The 20494-nt window shown below is 43.2% G+C and overlaps 1 long non-coding RNA gene across 1 annotated transcript in view; it reads right to left on the reverse strand.

Moving 5' to 3' along the window:
* LOC119453685 (uncharacterized) overlaps positions 1–18723 on the reverse strand; it is a 29934-nt gene extending 11211 nt beyond the window's left edge. Inside the window, exon 1 of the long non-coding RNA XR_007467232.1 lies at positions 18238–18723. This is a non-coding gene — a long non-coding RNA (uncharacterized LOC119453685). The remainder of the gene's footprint in view (positions 1–18237) is intronic.
* Between the last annotated feature and the right edge of the window lie 1771 nt (positions 18724–20494).

Genomic DNA, 20494 nt, shown 5'->3' on the forward strand with positions numbered 1-20494 from the left:
AATCACTGATTCCAATTATCTCGCGGTTTTCTTCTAGTTTGAAACACTGTTTTCGTCATTAGCACTTGAAACACGTAACAATATAACAAACATGAACGTTCTGCTTTGCTTGTCCGCTTAGAACTTTTTTCTGCGCCAGCAGAATATTCAAGGAACAATGGTATTGTTAGTAGTAATGATGTCCTAACAGTATAACCTAACTATCGTGCTTTTTTACAAACAGTGTAAATTCTTCTCAACCACCTAAGTAATGCTGCCATCTCATCAACATTCACAGTTTTGCAAACGAAGCAGTGAAAGCGACAGCAAGACTTTAGCGTTTCGACAAAGGGGTGACAGAACGCTGGCGTGTTGAGGAACGCCTTAAGCATCGTTGCAAGCGTCGCAACTCGAAGGTGCACGGGATAATAGCTAAGGAAAGCCGTCGGCACTTTCATGAGACTGGTGAAAAGATTAGGTAAATTTAACTTGCCCTTTACTATCTGTGCAGTTCAGACCAATGTATACACTGCGGTGCGATATGCACATAGCTTCTCAGGGGGAAGGCTAATGTGTGCGCACACAAAAGTCATATCTGCTGCGGAAGCATCAACGTGGCATGGGTTGCGGCGGAGCTGTTTGGACGAAGCATCACGTGACGGTGGGCCCATTCAGTTTTAACAGCGTGCGCTGTCGATCACGGCGCCGTCACGCAGGAACAGAGCCGGAGAGGTCACGTGACCCTGGAAGGCTCCTCTCCTACCGGCCGCCGGGAGCCGACCAATCGGAGCGCGCGCCGGGAAGGAGGAGGAGGAGAGGCACCGGGTATATTAGCAGGTGTTTGCGCCACGCGCTCTTCGCGCGATGGACTCCGCTCGGCTCAAGCGGCGTCCACTGACCGTCTACCACAGCGTTAACAAGGCCGTACTTGTGATCGATTGTGAAACCCAAGCAATGAGAGGGATTAAACAGTGAATAAAAGCGTTTTCTACCCTACCTTGATGTTCATGTCTCACTAATAAAATGCAGCCAGTTGCACGAAGCGAAATTTGTCGAAACAGTGGAGATGTGGTCGTTCCTTTGGTTTAAAACGAAGACTACCAAAGCGAAAAAAAGAAGCATACGCGACAATCCCAGAAACAGAACTACAACAGCTCCGCAGTTTCCACAGATTTCACTTCGTGGAACTGACTGCATTTTATTTCGCTTTTGCAGTCAAACACACTGCGCCGTTCTTGGAGGCCATTTAGCCTCCACGCACGGGTCGCGCATGCGCCGCCGACAGCAGGACCTCACCACGGCACCGACATTGGCGCCAACGGCGATGTAGCGAATGCACCTTGAGTGCCAGTGTGAGGCCTAACATGGCACGTATTGCTGTAGAGTATAGTGGAGCAGGAAGAAATAAATTTGGAGGATGCTTAAGCTTCGCCTTTAAGAATGGAACGCCATATCTATAGCATTAAAAAATCTCTGACTGCTTCACACGCTTCACGGCAACTGCAGCTTATGTAACCGTAATGTTTACCGGGAAACGCTGGCGGCAACGCTATGCACGAAGGCCAGCTTTCTTAGGGAGCCTACATGCAAGCGCTGTGGCATGTAGGCTCCATAAGGTTTCTGGTAGAAACGCGGTCTCTTGCGTAGGCCGATCCCGGAGGTAGTGCATAGCCGCGCGAACAAAGATTGCATCATTTTCAGCTTTCTGTTATTGTTTCACACTTTGAATATTTCAGCCTGAGAAGATTTGACATAAAAGGTATGTGCTGTCGGTGTTATGTTACACGGCATTTGTTTGTGGGCTGTCATTCTCAAAATTCCGAGGAATAGCTTTGTCAAGAATGTAAGACAAGGTACGAGCAACTTTAGCGATAGAATGGTGTGGCAATATAACCAGCATCTACCGCATGTCATGTAGCAAGGCTTGGCATATACATACACCTAAGTACCGCAATTTTCTCTTACGGGACGCCAGCGCCGGACGCCGACAGCTGATTTCCTGCGCCGCGGGGCCCATAACGCTTTCGCATTAAAAGGCAACTGATCCCGCCAATAATCAGACAGCTATGCCTGGAACTATATTCTGCAAAGCTAAGATATTGCCTCGGTACACCTCTTATCTTCGTCAGCGATAAGAGTTACTTGTGACATGCAGCATAAATCCCAATTGTCATGGTTTGCTGTGGTAAGACGTACAGCTAGAGCTTGAAAACGGTTTGCCACTTGATCTGATAGCGTGCGTCAATTGCTCCTATTCAAGCCAAATGAAAAACACTAGCAAATAAAACTGGCCCTAGTAGCTACTTTTCCATCGTGGCTTAATCTAGCATATGCCACGGCACTTTGCGTGTCTATAAATGGCGCCTGCATTTCTCCTTAGCTTCCAAGGACAGGCTCTTTAGATGTAAAGCAACATTGTAGATAACAATAAATAAGAAATATGAAAGGTTTACTTCTTACTGCACCAGATAACCCTACCAAAGGTACGGTTATTATGGCACCAATGAATATCGACGTGTTTTTTTTCCTTCTAAGACACGCTGAATTCGTTCTCCTGTGGCTCGCAACCCACAAATTAGTGGATCATGGAATATTGTGCTCATGGCACACACTGCTTAGAGAGAGAGTGAGAAAAAAAGGGAAGGAAGGACAGGGAGGTTAGCCACTGAAGGTACCAGCTGGCTACCCTGTGCTGGGGAAAGGGTTAAAGAAAATAATAGGTGGGACCTCTGTCCCACAGTCCCCTCCAATGTGTGAAGTTTTGGCGTTATCGACACTCTGCTCGTAGGTGCCGAGCTTGTGGTGAAAATAACTATGCCAGCGAGTGCAAAAGCAAGGAAGGAAGGTGTTGCCTCAGCAATGACGCGCACTCTGCTGATTATTTCACTTGCTCTGCAAAGCCACGGGAAATGCAAATCCTAGAAATTGTCCAACGCAGACGTTGTTCCCGTACATAAGCCATATCTTAAATTCAGGCTAGGACACAGGGATACGCTGGAGTCACCGCCCGTCAGACGGCGGCAACGGACGCGTCTGTTTCACTTTCTATTGTCGATGCTGTCCAGAGGGCAATAGAAAAGGCCATGAAGCACCTAGCTGGAAACCTTTGCAAGTCCTTGATACAAATTCTAACTAACCAGATGGCACAGATGTTCGGTACAACGACAGATATCTGTATAACTTCTCAAACAACTGAGTGTCGATGGCAATTAAACAACGTAGCTCCCAGCCTAACGCCGCAAGATGCCCAAACTGCAGGCCCATCTGTCGATGTCAACCTGAGCCAAGGTGAAGGCAATAATGATGACACACAAGGTTGAGATGAAACGAACATGGATCCCCGGTCATTGAAACGATGTAGATTTCCTTTGTCAAGAAAAGCTACTACAATTATTCACTCATAGACCAAAAAATATCTGAAAGGCAGCCTTAAAAACGAAAATTTCTTAAAAAAGAAAGCCTTTTAAGTAAGGCAGTCACTGAATCAGTTATTTCGCAACCATAGGTTTCCTCAAAATGTTGCATAGGAATTGCCAATCAATTCACTCTGCAGTAACTAATTTATTGTATTTATCAACAAAATTCGCCCCGGATATCATTGCTTTGCAAAGAAACCTGGCTTTCAGGGCATCAGTCTTTTCAGTTAAATAACTACCGATCTTTCCGACTGCATCGTCTATCGAAAGGCGGAGATTTAGCATTCTTTATCACTTATAGCAAGGTGAAGATTTCATATAAACACAAGCCTCCTGAAAGTGAAATTTTTGCCTTAGATATAACTGTGCCAGGGTGCCCGTACCTTTTCCGTTAGTAAACTTATACTTCCCTGCGGGTGTGCAGAGCACGGGATGTTTGGGTTGCGCTATGATTTCATGGTGTAACGACAAGATCCTTGTTGGAGATTTAAACTCCCATCACACGGCAAATGTTGTGGGATTGGTCAATAGATGAGAAGCTGTCTGGTCTCAGTACTAGAAACCCTACATTTATTTGCCATCGGTCCCACTCTGCCTTGGATTTAAATTTCGCAAGTTCATCTCTCAATAGTTAATCCTGGACAGCGTTGGACAGTGCCACCAACAGCGACGCCTTTCCAATAATCTCTGAAATTGCTTGCCCGTTAATGCCATCGTGCTCTCAGGTCAGCGTATTTTTAAATTATTATAAATTTAAACCGATGTAAAGGTACATTTGGTTTCTCATTCAGAAGAGCATGAAGTAACTAAACCTATGAAACTTTGTGCTGTAATCAAAATAACGTACACAAATCTTAATTTAGTGCTGAATCTGTCAAAAGAGCATCTTTTAGCCCTTGGTTTAATACAGACTACGCGAGACCACCGACGACGAAAGGCAGCTTGGAAGCAGCTTCTTTATACTAGTCCCCAAAAATTGGTCTGATTACAAATTTCACGCTGCTGTATTTAAACGCACAGTCACTCAAGCTAAAGAAGATTACGATTGGAAGCACTACAATTTCCTTAAAATACATAAATACAAAAGAGCACTCTTCAGGTATATGAGTTATCGCAAAATTCTGCCACCACAAATTATTATTGACTCGGTAAAATTGTCATCAGATGAAATGACAAAATCTCTAGACCTCACTGCTAAAGATTGGAGAGCAGGTTCACGTCATCTATTTCACATAACTTCCAAAAACTATCCCCAACGCCAGTATTTACTGTAGTTACATTGCCTGAATTAGCTCAAGTGATTCGAAACTTACCTTTGTCAGCTCCTGGTCCTGATGAAATTAAAATTGATATGATAAACATTTTATTCGATCTATCTCCGTGTGACCTCTTAAACATTATAAACTATTCATTAAACAACGCCTAGATACCATACTATTGGAAAGTAGCTAATGTAATCCCGATGCCTAAAAAACAAAGATTAGGGCAGATGATAGAAAATTTTCTCTTCTAATATGGTCAAGCTCTGAGAGAGGGTGCTACATTAGAGAATTACTATGTGGATGACGGTAACCACATAAAGCCAACAGACAATGAAGCCAAAGAAAGCATCGGGGAAATTAAGTTTGGTTGAAATTGGAGTGTAGAAAATAATGAAGAAAAGGGAAATGGAAAGTGGACGAAAAAATAACTTATCGCCGGTGGGAGCCGAACCCGCAACCTCCGCATTACGCCTGCGTTGCACTACCAATTGTGCTACGGCCGACAGCCATCAATTCGCACACTAACTTGGGTATTTATCTTTGCTAGATCTAGCCCTAGGTGTGTTAGCCAGGGCTACTTAGAACCATGGTGGGCAGACATGTAACATGCTGTTTAGCCCGATGTCGTCACGTAACAAGTGATCTTGGGAGAGCAGGCACGTGGCTAATAAACCCTCGCATGCTACCTAATGACATGAAGGCTGCGAGATTCGAGACCCTCGCAATGAATAAACGAAACAAGAAGGGGAACCGAGGGGCTTGATTCTGTTAATAATTTATCAATAATTTATCAATCAATTATTCGTCATAAGTGACAGATAATTTTTTATCAAATCCAAATGAACTAGTCTTCAGAGTTAATTGTTCCATATCGTGTGCCCATGCTGATTTAGAGAGCAGCATACAACTGGTACGAAAAAGCAGAAAATATTCTGCTGTAGTGACATTAAATATTGCTAAAGCATATGACAGCGTTGAACATCCAATTTTACTGAATATCCTTCAGAGTCACAATTTTCCAAAATATATTATTGCTTGGCAGGCAGAATTTCTGAGCTCAAGGGAATTTTAGTGTTTTAAGGATGGTTGCTCCTCATCTAAATACAAGCACACTCGCGGTGTTCCCCAAGGAGCAGTCGTGTCTCCAATATTATTTAATATATTAATGAACTCAATCGCAACTTGTCAGGATGTGCAAGTTTGCGTTTATGCAGATGACATTGAATTCTTCGCGGCCGACAGTGACATTCACGCTTCATACCAAAAATTGCAAAGGTACATGAGCATGATTGAGGTATGGCTTCAGACAATCTGCATGTAATTAAATGTAGGGAAAAGCGCAATATTGGTGATACCGCTTACAGATCCCATTTTGATTTCTGTATCTTATAAGCAAGAACCGATTCCCCAGGTTGAGTCTCTAGAATATTTGGCAATCATCTATTATAGGAAACTCAATTGCAGTCCACACATAGAAACTGTAGCATCTAAGGCACAACGTGCTTGTAGATGTACTGCACAGACTAATTAACCGACAATATGGCCCACGTAGGGATTCTTTGCTAATGATTTATAAAATGTACATGCGCCTTATATTGGAATTTGGGTGTGTGTTGTTCTCAGGCTGCCCCGCTTATAAAACAAAGCCTCTGGTTATTTCGGAGGGTGAAGCCCTGCGCCTGTGTCTGTGCGTGTCAGGTTCGTGGATAATAATGTTATCAATCATGAAGTGCGTCTACCAACATTCCCATGGAGATTTAGCATCTTAACGATTCAAACATTTCTAAAATTTTACAGCTTGCCGCTCAGACGAGCTGAATACACGTTTATTAATGGTCCAAATTCCATCATTCTTGCTCATAGATTGTGTTTGTACACTCCATAGATTATGTTTATACGAAAGCAATTAAATAGTCTAAATATGAACATTGGAGAGGTAATTCCATCATCTGAATCAAATCAGAATATTAAGATAGGATTTGTTGACATTTCCCCCCGAAACCCTAAATGTCAATCGGTCACGTTGTTAAATAACCTGTTGCAAGATTACATTGCACACGTACAAACAAATAACCTAATAACTACAGACGCTTCAGTGAACAATGATAAGGCGGGCGTAGGCAATTTCTCGCTTTCGCTTGGCTTGTCATTACCTTTGAGACTACCAGGGGCGCTATAACGTAAAATGATTCCAAACTGTTTTGATTCCAAACTCCTGACGTCAAATTTACGTAACCACCGACGCAGGCATCGGGCGGTGAGCCGCAGCGTTGTCTGAACAACCCAATCAAACACTCTGCTCGTTTATAGGAGGTCAGCTTTGTTCGCTTTCAAAACCAATAACATTGTCTACACTCAGCGGTTTTTCTTATCTAATTGTTTGACAAGAGGCGAGGAGCACACTCTAGTGGAGAGAGTTTCGATGGGGCCGAGCCAGCACAGTGAAAATAGATAACCGCATGAAGAGGGTGGTGCCGGCTTCTCCGATTGGTCCGCTTCGCCTTACTTAGCTTGCGGTTAGCTTGCGGTAAGGATAAGAATGCCGCTAAAACGGATCCTCAGCAAGGAAGAGTTGGCAGAGCGATGTCGTATGCATGCTGAAAGGGCTCGATAACGTTTTACTGCCTCGCAAAAACGTTTATCATGCGCGAATAAATACATTCTCACCGGCAGGTGCGAGTAGCGAAGGCCTGAGCGATCGGCGGGCAGCCATCTTCTATTCCTTTCGGAGCGGGGCAGTCTGTGGCGCTTCAGAAACATTTTCAGTTTTGTTCGGCATATTAATGCATTTTTTTTCGCATACACGTCACTTGTGGCTGGCTCTATCTTGCGTGTTGAAGCTAGCAATTCAGTACTTCAAGAATCGGTTAACAAGGTGCTTCAAGGTCATTTAGAGATAAAGAATGATTTAGAAAAACTGACAAAGCGTGTCCTTGATCTAGAGCAGAAATTTGCTGCAGCCTCTAGTGCTCAGTCCATCGCGTGCAGTGACAACGGTCTCGTAGGTGTACAAGAAAAAATTGACGACCTGGAAAATCGCTCTAGGCGGTCTAACGTTCTATTTTATGGCATAACAGATTCGGCGAAGTCTGAAACTTCGGAAGAGTCAGAACGACTCGTAAATAATTTTTGTACCGAAAAACTTGGGCTTACCGTGACGTCAATTTCGAGAGCACATCGTGTGGGCCGCTTTTCGTCGGAGAAGAAGCGGCCTATCATAGCCAAATTCTTCAATGAGAAGGAAGTCGAACTGGTTTTGAGCCGCGGCTTTAAGTTGAAAAACACCCGCCTGAGCATCTCGCGAGATTACTCGGAAACAGTTCGCGAAAAGCGACGAAAGCTTCTCCAGTTCTCGCGAACTATGAAGAAAGACGGGGATCGAGTACGTCTTGTTTTCAACAAACTGCATTTGAATAATGACGTTTATAGTGGAACACCAATGAAGGCCAGGCTGTTCTTGTTTCCCGGCGCAGGGATAAATGATGTTCCTCCTTCGTTTCCTTAGGCTCAGGTTCATCTACCAGCTTACCCGTAAAATTGCATTGCCGCACTGAGAAAAAATTTTCCTTTTTATACACCAACGCTAGAAGTGTTGTCGCTAATGGTATTGCACTCTCATCGCTCATCGATTCATTCCAGGAGTCTTTAGTGTTACTTACCGAGACCTGGCTTAACGACACCATTCACGATAACAGCATCTTTACGAGTGAATCCACTTTCAAGTTTTTTCGATGTGATAGACAACAGCGTAGAGGGGGCGGTGTGCTCATCGCGATAAAGGAAGAATTCATTGCCGCACCCATCATTATCGATTCTTTTCTTGAATGTACTTGGATTTCCTTGAAGGGTACTGCATTTAGTGTGTTCGTTGGCATTTTTTACAGTCCACCCGACATGTCTGGCGCGTTTTCCGATGAGTATCATCGGGTGCTGAGCGAGGTGTTCGCGCTTTTTCCGAGGTCGGTAATTATCATTTTTGGCGATTTCAATTTTCCGAATATCAATTGGTCGTCACTCTCGGTATCGGCCACGGATGCGGCCGCACATTCTTTTCTGAGCACTTGTCTTGAATTTTCATTAACCCAACTTATCAGTCAGCCAACACGATCCACTGAAACTTCTGCCAATATACTAGACCTAGTTTTAACTAACAATCCTGATATATTTTCCGACATAACTCATGAAGAAAGCATCGCAGATCATGATGTTATAACTGGATGCATTAACTTCTGTGTGAGCAAAAGAACAATTACCAAAAAGAAAATAAGATGTTATGGTAAAGCCAATTTCGACGCAATTAACAATGAATTAACAACATTTTCAGATCAATTTCTGCATGATTTCCATGCACGCTCCATTGAACAGAACTGGGCCCTCTTTAAAGCCAACCTCAGTTCTCTCATTGACACGTTCATTCCTATGTTAGCCATTTCCTGCAAGAACAGTTCTCCTTGGTCTACCAACAAGCTTCGGCGGCTTAATAACAAAAAGAAGAGACTGTACAGGCAGGCAAAACTGACTGGTTTCGCGAGTGCCCATGACAAACACAAAGCGTGCGAAAAGGCTTATAAGGCATTGCTAAAATCTACTCGCCGTAACTTTTTTTCTCATGATTTACCATCCATGCTAAAAAATAATACTCGTCGCTTTTGGCGTGTTGTAAATCCTGTAACTCGCACTGACATCAGTCTTACTGATTCTCATGGAGTTCCTATCCCCGATTCAGACTGTGCTCAACTTCTTAATGATACATTTGTAACAATTTTCACTCATGAAAAAGTTAACTCATTGCCAACTTTAAAGGCGTTAGTAGGAATCACAATGCACGAGATAGCCATCAGTGAGTCTGGTGTTTTAGCTCTACTAAGCAATCTTAAAACATCATCTAGCGCCGACCATCTAGGCTTTAATAATAAATTTTTAAAGAATACATCGCATAGTATTTGTCCTATGTTAACCGCTCTATTTTCCCAGTCACTATCAACAGGCTGTATTCCTAATGACTAGCGCATAGCTAAAATAATACCCATTTTCAAATCAGGTGATCGTGCTTGTCCGCTCAATTATCGTCCCATCTCCTTAACCAGTACTATTTGTAAATTACTCGAACATATAATGCACACTCAAGTCATCAACTTCCTTGAAGACCATAACATTATTTTCAAGTATCAGCACGGTTTTCGCAAGGGCTACTCATGCGAAACCCAACTAGCCGGATTTATTAACGACATACATGCACTGATAGACGCTGGGTTTCAAGTTGACGCAATATTTTTAGATTTTTCCAAGGCATTTGATCGTGTTCCACACCATAGGTTGTTACTTAAACTTTCACAGCTTAACATTCACCCCTACTATAATTGCATGGATCACCGATTTTCTCTCATCTAGAACTCAGTTTACATCAGTTAACAATTCTAACTCATCTCATGCTGATGTTACGTCTGGAGTTCCACAAGGCAGCGTACTTGGACCTTTACTCTTTCTAATCTATATTAATGATTTACCCAGTTGCGTGCCATCCAAAATCAGACTATTTGCAGATGATTGTGTACTTTATCGATGTGTAACAAGTAACACTGATAATCACTTACTACAAACTGACCTGGAGGCAATAAGTGCATGGTGTTCTAATTGGTTAATGCCATTAAATGTTTCCAAAACTAAACTCTTGTCTTTCACCAATAGGCCACGAATTCCAACCACCTACTCTCTTGATAACAATGCTGTGGAACTCGCCACAACTTACACGTACCTTGGCATCAATCTTCAGTCAAACTTATCATGGAATAATCGTATTAATCTTACCCTTGCCTCTTCTAACCGTACTCTCGGACTTATTAAACATAACTTAAAAGAAGCCCCAATGCATGTTAAAAAACTAGCGTACACAACATTAATCCGTCCTAAACAAGAATACGCGTCTGCCATTTGGGATCCCGAACAAACTTATATCATCAGTAACATCGAAGCCTTGCAAAACCGTGCTGCGCGTTTCATTTTTTCAGATTATTCACGTTACACCAGCGTCACCTCGTTAAAGAATAAAGCTGAGTTGGACACCTTAGCACTTCGCCGTAAAATTTCTCGCCTATCACTTTTCCATAAGCGTTATCATCATCCATCACTTCATGATGATTTCTTTCAGTCACCACAAGTTATCTTTCCACGTCGTGACCATCAATACAAAGTCAAACGCATTAACTGCCAGTCATTCCATTATGCATATTCATTTTTACCGCGCACAATAACTGAGTGGAACGCCTTACCATCAGACATTGCCACGGAACCTGACTTGACTAAGTTTCAAGATTTAATTCGCTCACGACTTGTCAACTAATCTTATTATTATTATCTTGGGACTTTTACAGTGTTTTCGATGTTTGTTGCTGTTTTGCTTTTCATTGCAGTTGCCTTATGTTATCCTAATATGTACTAATGTTTTCTCTGAAATAATTGTGACTCACTTTGTATATTACCTTTGTATCACTCTATTATTATTTTTGCTATATTGTCTTGTTCTTTAATATGATGTATAATCTGACCAGTGCCTGTGACCCCCTCCCCCCCCCCCCCCCATGTAATACCCTCATAATGAGGGCCTTTGGGGGTATTTTGAATAAATATTTTGAATAAATAATCAGTGTGTACGTTATATCAGAGGGGGGGGGGGCTATCGCGGCCTTCGTGACGTCGCGTCACCGACAGGCGAAGTTGGGAATGGCCCGAAAATGTTTTGACCAATCGTGGAGGCTGTTTGCAGAAATTGGAATAAAAACAGTTTGTAATCATTTTGCGTTAAAGCGCCCCAGATTTCACTCCCGTTTTTGAATCAGAGCTTCTCGCAATGATTCTAGCACTTTGGAAACTCCCTTCGAATGCAATAAGCGGGGTTATTATAACAGATTACCTTTCTGTCGGTACTTCGCTTACAGCTTCATCCAATTCACCAACTTTATAGACGTTTCTAACATTAGTTTTTCCACAGTTGACTTTTGTAAAACTATTATGGGTACCAGGTCACCGTGGACTATATTTAAATGAAATGGCTGATGCATTAGTGCCGAGTGGACCGATCATGCTGGTTCTTCCAGTAGTAGCGCACATACCAGCTATTAGATATCAAAAATATTCAATTCGTAGAGCTGTCATTGAGTCAATAAAAACATGGACAAAATTTCAGCAGCTAAAATTTCCGTGGAAAATCCAGTGGCGTCCATCAAGACAATCGGAAGCAGCGATCACCAGATTAAGCTGCCGTGTTCCCCTTTAAACCTATACTTACAGAGGACTGGTCTGACGTTATCATAGGCTCTGGGTCCCTTCTGCCAAGAAAGAGAATCCCTATATGACAATTTTTTTGGGTATGTCGGCGATATAAAGTGTTTAGAAAAAAGACTTCCAGAAATTCCGCTTGTTAAATTAGGGTTAATCTTATTGTCAGAAATAAAACTATCTTTCGGCGCGTCAGTTCTGGGTTTTAGCCACAGGGACGTGTTTGATGCCGTTTGCGGATAGTACTAGACGAATAAGTTTTTAATGTTCTTTTTTTCTTATTTTTTAATTGAATATATAATACTTCAAACCATTAAGTAAAAGTTTAAGCACACAATTCCTGGCCAATACCCCAGTGTAGGTATGAGCCATTTTATGAAGCCATCATCATCATCTGGGCACGAGCGTTTGTCTGCCTAGCGGTCTGACTCCAGCGTAAATACAGTGTACGAGTAAATAGTCTCTTTTGTCTGTGTCCTTCCACACGTAACAATATATTAGGCAATGAATGCCTTCACACTTGCTTAGGTCAAGCACTGTCTACGTTTGATGCTCGCTGCGTGACATATTCTAAATGCACTGCTTTATGAATACTTAAATCGTCGCAAAGTACTATTCCTGCACAGCTGGAACCGCAGCGCGCTCCTTTGACAATACAATACCGAGAAAAAGCACACGGGAGAGTAGCACAGCTCAAGGTAAAGAACATAATGACTTTTAACAAAAAAGCGACACACGTACTGACCCACACTTTAATGTGAAATTGCCCTTATGGATACTCAAAGATTGCCTTTGATAAGGAATGCATAAAGTTGGCACCGAACAATAGAAATAGACGGACGCGCTGGAAGTTTGCAATAATTCGTGTCCGAATCTCTGCGCAGTGCAAGGTAGGCGTTACGAGCACAAGACACGGTGTCTGTGCCCGTTATTGCAGCTTTGTCTAATTCTGCGCTAAAATGTCGACATCAACATTGAAAGGTCGCAATCTGCTCATGAATATTGCCTTTCATGCGTCTAGCTGAGCATCCTTTTAATGTTTGTACACAATGTGGTGTCTTCGCAGTATATATAGCATGGAAGCGATTACAGACGGGAAATATGTGCTGATAAACTCTGTATCACGCTCAATGCGTTCCTGTTGCAACTTGCCAAATGACGAGGCATAGTCAAACAGGTTGGGCATGGGAGCAGCCGTCTTGGAAGCTTGGCTAACCCTTTCGTTTTCTACGCTCCGCAGCCCTTACCCTGGTGGCCTACTAGGTGATCGCTATGCCCTCCGCCTTTCTACTCTTGACAGTGTCGCTCACTGAGAGCGTCGGGCAGCACTAGCGCCTCGAAAGTGCACGCGCATTCGCCGATACCATGCCTCGGATCATCAGTTTCCTTGGTATAGAGTTGTCAAGATCGACGCTGGAATCAAGTTCCGCCATGTACCCTCCGTGGTTGCTTAGTGGCTATGGTGTTGGGCTGCTAACACGAGGGCGCGAGATTAAAACCCGGCCTTGGCGTCAGGATTTCGATGGGGGCGAAAACACCCGTATACTTAGATTTAGGTGCGCGTTAACCAACCCCAGGTGGTCCAAATTATTCCGGAGTCCCCCCACTACGGCGTGCCCCATAATCAGATCGACGTTTTGGCACGTGAAACCCGGTATTTTTTTAAGTTGCGCCCCGTGATTATATACCTGGCCGCCACCTTGTGCTTTCAGTGGGCATGGGAGCAGCCATCGCGGAAGCATGGCTAACCCCTTCGTTTTCTACGCTCCACAGGTATGTAACCGCGTTTCTATCTTCCCTGGAAAGTCAGACACGACCGCTGCTTGGTAGCGCTCCGATGCACATGGGTGCTTTGTGAAACTTTGTGCTATTGATTTGATTCTTCTCTGTTGCTGCTCTGCTATGGCGACATTGAGACTAACCCTGGACCACCCACACTCAATCTACTAAAACCGAAAGCAATTCGAAGCGGGCGCACATAAGTGGCATGATGGAGATGCTGAAAAATACAAATAATCACTTCAAATAACTCTCAAAAGAGTTTTAAATAGGCCAAGCGGCCACAATAGCAGATATTAAGACAATCAAATCTAACGAGGATACATTAGAAACTAGGCTCATTGACATGTTCACCCGCCTTGAAAACTCTCGAGCGTAAACCAAACGAAACTAGTTCCATGAGTCATCACATAGCTGCCGTGCCGGATACTGCCGCGTGCCTCATCACACAGCAAGCTTCAATCCAGGATCGCCTAGATGACCTGACGATCGAGAAGATCGGTCGAGACCCGAAAACCTGTTAGGCGTGGTATTCCAGAAGCCGGTGAAACATGGCTGCCGACCGAGCAGAAATTGCTTGCCGTGTTGTCTACCGCGCTTGGCAGAAACGTCTCAGAATCCGACATCGAACGCGCACACCGTTTTGGCAGTTTCGCAGCATCGAAGTGTTGGCTAGTATTATAAACTTGTCTTTTAAAACCAGAGAACAAAATTTAAAATATGGGGTTTTACGCGCCAAAACCACGATCTGATTATGAGGCTCACCGTCGCGGGGGACTCCAGAATAATGTGAACCAGCTGGGGTTCTTCAACGTGCACCAAAATCTAAATACACGGGCGTTTTCGCATTCGCTCTTATAGAAATGCGGCCGCCGTGGCCGGGATTTGAATCCCGCCGCCTCGTGCTTAGCAGCCCAATACTATAGCCACTAAGGAACGACAGCGGGTAAAACCAGAGAAAATGTGTTGGCATTACGATCAAAATTCAAAGAGAATAGAATGTCATTTGCCGCAGACTTTTCCGCCGCGACTCGCCATGCTAGAAGAAAGCTGGCTGAATTCGTCATGGGCTGTTTACCCGGGTCACCGAAGTTACAGCTGCGGCACAACATGCTCATTGTTTACAATAAACGCTAAATGTACGACACAGCTCGCAGCAGCTTTACAGAGCTAAAACCGCCTACATCCGGTGAATTGTCTAGCAGTGCATAGCGACTTGCCGGGCCGAACTTGAGTGGCGAAACACCACCACAGGTAAGCGCCGAGGGGTCGTGGTGATTTATTTCCTGCACCCAGTTTGTCTATACTTCTCGCAAATTGCAGGAGCGTATTTAATAAGCGAGAGTCATTTGAATCAATTGTTGACAACTACAATTTGGCAGTCATTGAGCCCACTGAAACCTGTCTTCACCCAAACATTTCTGACAACGAAATTTTTCATGACGTGCCCAGGTTCACCATTTATCACTGTGACCGTGAATCACGTGTACAAGGCGGTGTTATGTTGGCTACTTCGCGAAATATTCCGTCTTATGATATCCCTGTTCAAACTAATCTTGAAACTGGATGGGCGCACGCTGACATGTCATAAAAGTTTTGTATTTGTGGTTTGCTATCGTCCGCTCAATTTTTACTTAAATTTTGCTGCCCATTTACATGGCGATATTAATACCATCATTACACGTCATTATAATGTTTACATTTATTTCTGCTGAAAGACTAACACTCCCAGCATTTCCTGGTCTTCTCACCCTCCGGTTTTGAAACCTTTTTCTTCAGAAAGCGATGACTTCATCCATCTTTGCTCGGCATTTTCTCGTTATCAGCTTGTTTCACAACCTACTAGACTATCAAACAATACAGAAAATACACTAGACCTTATACTAGCGAACTGTCCTGATATCGTCTCTGGTTTATCGTATCTGCCTGGTCTAAGCGATCATTTTGCGCTGTGTTTAGCAGTAAAATATTGTCGGTCTTCAAACCGCAGAGTAAAAAAAAAAGCCTTCGTAATTACAACAAAGCCAACTTTGAAGCTACTCATAAGTAACTGTCAACTTTTTTAAACGTTTTCTTAGAAGATTTCGAAAGCCTAAAAACAGAAACTAACTGGAACATATTTACAACAGAAGGACATGAAGTAATTGACAGGCACCTTCCTATATGCACCATTTCTTCCAATTGAAAACCACTTTGGTATAACCCGCATATCAAACGAATTTGTGACAAGAAAAAAAACGACTCTATCGCTCTGCCAAGCATTCCCCTCCGAGCAGCGGTGGAATGCGTATGTGAAGGCGAATAATGCTTATGTCTCCGCACCAAAAAGTTTTCGTAATAATGTTCTCGAAAAACTTTGCCAAATATGCCCAGTAATGAACCCAGAAAGTTTTGGCGAACAATTAACTGCGACTGTAACAGTGAAATCAGATTACTAGACTGTCCTGGTCAAACAATCCCTTTTGCCGACTACCCTGCAGTGTTAAATGATGTATCTTGTCGTAATTTTGTTACACCCTCGTGTACATTTCCCAACGTGCAGTGTTTTGATTCTCTAACTATGGATCCATTCATTATTCAACCCCACGGCACTGAAAAAATTAACGAATCACTAAAAGTGTCTTTAAACCCAGGAATTGATCTCATCAATGTTAAGTTCTTAAAAAGTACCGAAATATATTCTAGTATAATGCTACGTAAGATATCCCAACAATTGATTGATGAATCCACACTGCCATCCAAATGGAAAGTCGGAAAGGTGGTTCCAGTTCATAAATCAGGGACTAACAATTCACGCTAAACTACCCCGGATTTTCTTAACTAGTATTCCGGGTAAAATCCTCGAAGATGTCCTTTGCACAACCATTGTTAATTTTCTTGATGCTAACTCACTCCTTTCGAAAGCTAAACATGGTTTCCGCAGATCCCTTTCTTATGAAACACAGCTGGCTTCCTTTACACACATACTGTACACAATTCTTCATCTTCGTTCTATAATTTACCGTATTTTCCTAGATGTCGCAAAAGATTTTGAAAAAGTTTGCCACAGTTTACTTCCTTTTAAATCAAGCAAATTGAGCATTGATAGGAAACAACTCCCTTCAATCGAATATTTTTTATCCGGACGGTCACAATGCCTGTCCACTAACACCTTTAATTCCCCGTTGAGGCCCGTTCATTCTGTCGTAAGCTAAGGCTCAGTACTCGGCCCTCTCCTATTTCTCATTTATATTAACGAGTTGCTTCAATTCGTGAACTCTAACATTCACTTCTTCGCCAATGATTGTATAGTCTTCCGGGAAATTATTGACCAAAATGATCTTATGATTCTTCAAAAAGATTTGAACTCTATATGTAAATGGTACTCTATATATAAATGGTTTTCTTAAAAGTAAAGGCTGGTTGATTGAACTCAACACAACTAAGTGTAAGGTATTACGTGTCTCCCGTCCAACTACTTGCCCCGCTTCAAATTTGCCCGATAACCCCGCTCTCGGATCCGTAACGTCCTATTGCAACCTAGGTGTTCCCATAACTTCCTCAGTTGGTGTTTTCATATTAGCAAAATAATTAGCAATGCTAAGTGCTCATTAGGGTACCTCCGGCGCAACTTTTCATGTGTTCCTGTTTCTTTAAAACTCCTTTACAAAGCTTTAGTCTGAAGTAAACTTGAATATGCCGCTTACATCTGGGATCCCAGCACTGATAGATTAATGTTTGACCCCGGGCTAGTCCAAAAGAGCCTATGTCCACTTGATTATCGGAAAGTTCAGTCGTACTGCCAGTATCACTTTAATAGAATAGTCTGTACAGTTTGCGTCACGCGCCTGTCGCTGCAAGTTTTCTCGCCTATGTCCCTTTCGCAATATACACTAGAGTCCCGCCCTGCACAATTACCTTATTTTTCCTCCGTCATACATTTCCCCTCGTTTCGATCATACACAAAAGGAGGGAATAATGTCGTGCTTAACGCAAACATATTATCAGTCATTTTTACCCCACACCTCACAGTACGGGAACCACCTTCCAGGATCGGCCGCGTCTATTGTTCAATATTCCCAGTTTCATGATGTTTTAAATACAAGTTTATTACTTCGTACCTAGACAAATATGTAGTTGTGTTGTTTTTTTGTTATTTGCTTGAATTTTCGTTGTTCCGGCTTGTAGTGATACTTTCTCATCGTTTAAGCTAACATTGTATTAACAGTACGAAGCTTTTATCATGTGTTTTTCAGCATGATCCACTCCCGTCTGTAATGCCTCTGGCCCTGAGGGTAATCACCAAATACATAAAAAACAAATAAATAAGAAACCCGCCTAAATCCAAACGTCAGTAATAAACTCATCACAAGATGCGAGAATGTGCTCCTCTGGCGTTCTGGCTGATCTACATTTTCGTGGATTCGAAGTGCGGAACCCAGACATTTCAAAGCGTTTCACAGACTGTCGCGAAAGCCAGTAGTTCCATTCGAAACATATACAACATTTTGCAATGTGCACATTTTCGCGTATTTATGAATACTCACCTATTTCTCAATGTATGAAGCACAGCTTGAATCGTCGTTTTTTGTCTTGCGGCAATTCCGGGCTGTCCAAATTACCGGGAAAACATCTTTCCACAAGCACGGCTGATGTCCTCGTCGTTGCAGTCGCTGCTACTGGAAATGACAGCTTCTAAATGCGGCAGTAGTACTTAAGGTGACGGTAAAAGTGCGGCAGTGGGCTTTTGACTCTGCGTGTTCAGCGCTAAATGTCGACCACCCTACGTAGCTACGCGGCTGAAGAGCAGAAAAAAATGCTGCAGAAATTGTGAGATCTCTTTACGAATGCTAGCTAGCCTTCTTTGGCTCGGCTGCTAGTTTGTTATTGCTCACTTATTTAGCCAGATTGTGCGCGTCTACCCATGAATACCAATGATATACTATTACATTATTATAACGATCACATGTGTTAACTCGACCAATTATGCGTTTATTTTGCAGATATATCGTATCAACTGAGCCGAAACGACATCACAAGTTATTTTTTTTTGCCACGCCACACCTTTTTTTTACTTATATTTTTGTTACAAGCTTGACGCCGCCACACCGACGCCACCAGTTTTTTCTTTCTTTTAGGAGCGAAGCTCCTTATAGCGGCACCCGTTCCGTCCCCGTCGTAGTAGTAGTAGTGTGTAACCAGTCTGAGAAAAATGAGAAAAAAAATTCCGAAGTTGTGTCCGTAGCGCAATCGAACCAAGGACCCCTCGCTTCCGAGCGCGCGGCGTTAGCCCACTACGCCACGAAGCAGACATGGACACACGCACCACGATGGCAATAAATACCCAACATTAACGAAAGGCCGCGTTTCTAGCGCGTTTCTAACGCATTTGTGCTAGCGCCCCCTTAAGCGGGAGATCCGATGATTCCCTCCGGAGCTTCGCCCACTCATCATCATTCACCCCGTGGATATGCTGTGATTTTTTTTATAAAGCTACCAATCATCTACTATTACACTATTACACCGATTACATGCGCTAACTTCTTTATTTTCCTTTTCTGCTGCGGTGATGGCGACGTAACCAGTGTTTTTTTCTAATGCTAAAAATCATCTACTAATAAACTATTATAACGATTATGTGTGTTACCATGACCAAATATGCATTTGTGTGGCAGATATAAGATGCCGCGGCACGGAAGGATATCGCCGGGGTTCTCGGCAAAAAATATTGACGCATTACTGTAGGACTGTAGGAAACTGAGGAAATGAAGAGAAATCTCTTAATATCCATTCGACTTGAACAGGGAGTGATGTAAACTGAGGCCAAAATGACTTTCGCTTCCATGAATGTAATGCTGCACAATCGGCCTGCCACGCCGCGGTCTATGGTTCGAATGCCGGTCAGAAGTATTCTTTTTTTCTAACGCTACGAAACATCTACTATAAGTTATATCGAATAAATGTGCTAACTTGGGCAAATATGCATTTATGTTGCAATTATAAGGCATCAGGCAAAGGAGAAATTTTGGTGGGGACTCTCGAAATAATGCTTACGCATTAATATTTGCTCATTCGTCTTGCGGAGCACTCTCAACACTTTGAGCTGCATTATACATGGTAAGTATATGTACCTCTGTGTCGGCACAAAGCCGGTCAAACTGCACAGTGTAAGTTTTGACAATGATCTGATACAGGAACATTTGTCAACGCGGCTGGGTCGCCACCTGACGACGTGACTCGCCGCGCGTCTGGCTAAGAGGAGCACCGCGCTCGCCGAGTCAGTGCGAGCTTCGCCAGGGATGATAGCGAGACCGGTCCGTCTTCTCTGAGCGTTGCACGGGAGCGGGAGGCCTTAAGCCGTCGTCGGCAAGCGCCGGCGAACTGCTTCACTGGAGAGGGTCCGGAATTCCAAGCGCGCGAAGCTAGCGTCGGAGAGTGAGGAAGAGCGAGTGGTTCAGCTCGCAAAGCGCTTAGAGTTGTCGGCTTTAAATTTATACCTGGCTTAACGATGAGTGTATACCCAAGTATAAAAATTACAGCTAAATCAAAGGTTAACCAAGTGAAACCAATACTTAAGCAGGCTAAACCAAGTTTTCACTTTGCATAGCCAGGGTTAGCTAAGCTAAGCCGCTGCCATTTTTTTCATCCCCCTAACTTGATCAGTCAGCAAATTGTCTCGCGTCATTTCTTGGCGACGCAGAGCTGCCAGCGATACAAGGCAGCTTTCGCGGTGTGACGTCAATAGCAGTGGGGCGCTATTGACGTCACACCGCGAAATCTGACATTCACCAGGAAACCGAGGTT

This window comes from Dermacentor silvarum, chromosome 5, assembly GCF_013339745.2.
Source record: "Dermacentor silvarum isolate Dsil-2018 chromosome 5, BIME_Dsil_1.4, whole genome shotgun sequence".
NCBI classification, from domain to species: domain Eukaryota; kingdom Metazoa; phylum Arthropoda; class Arachnida; order Ixodida; family Ixodidae; genus Dermacentor; species Dermacentor silvarum.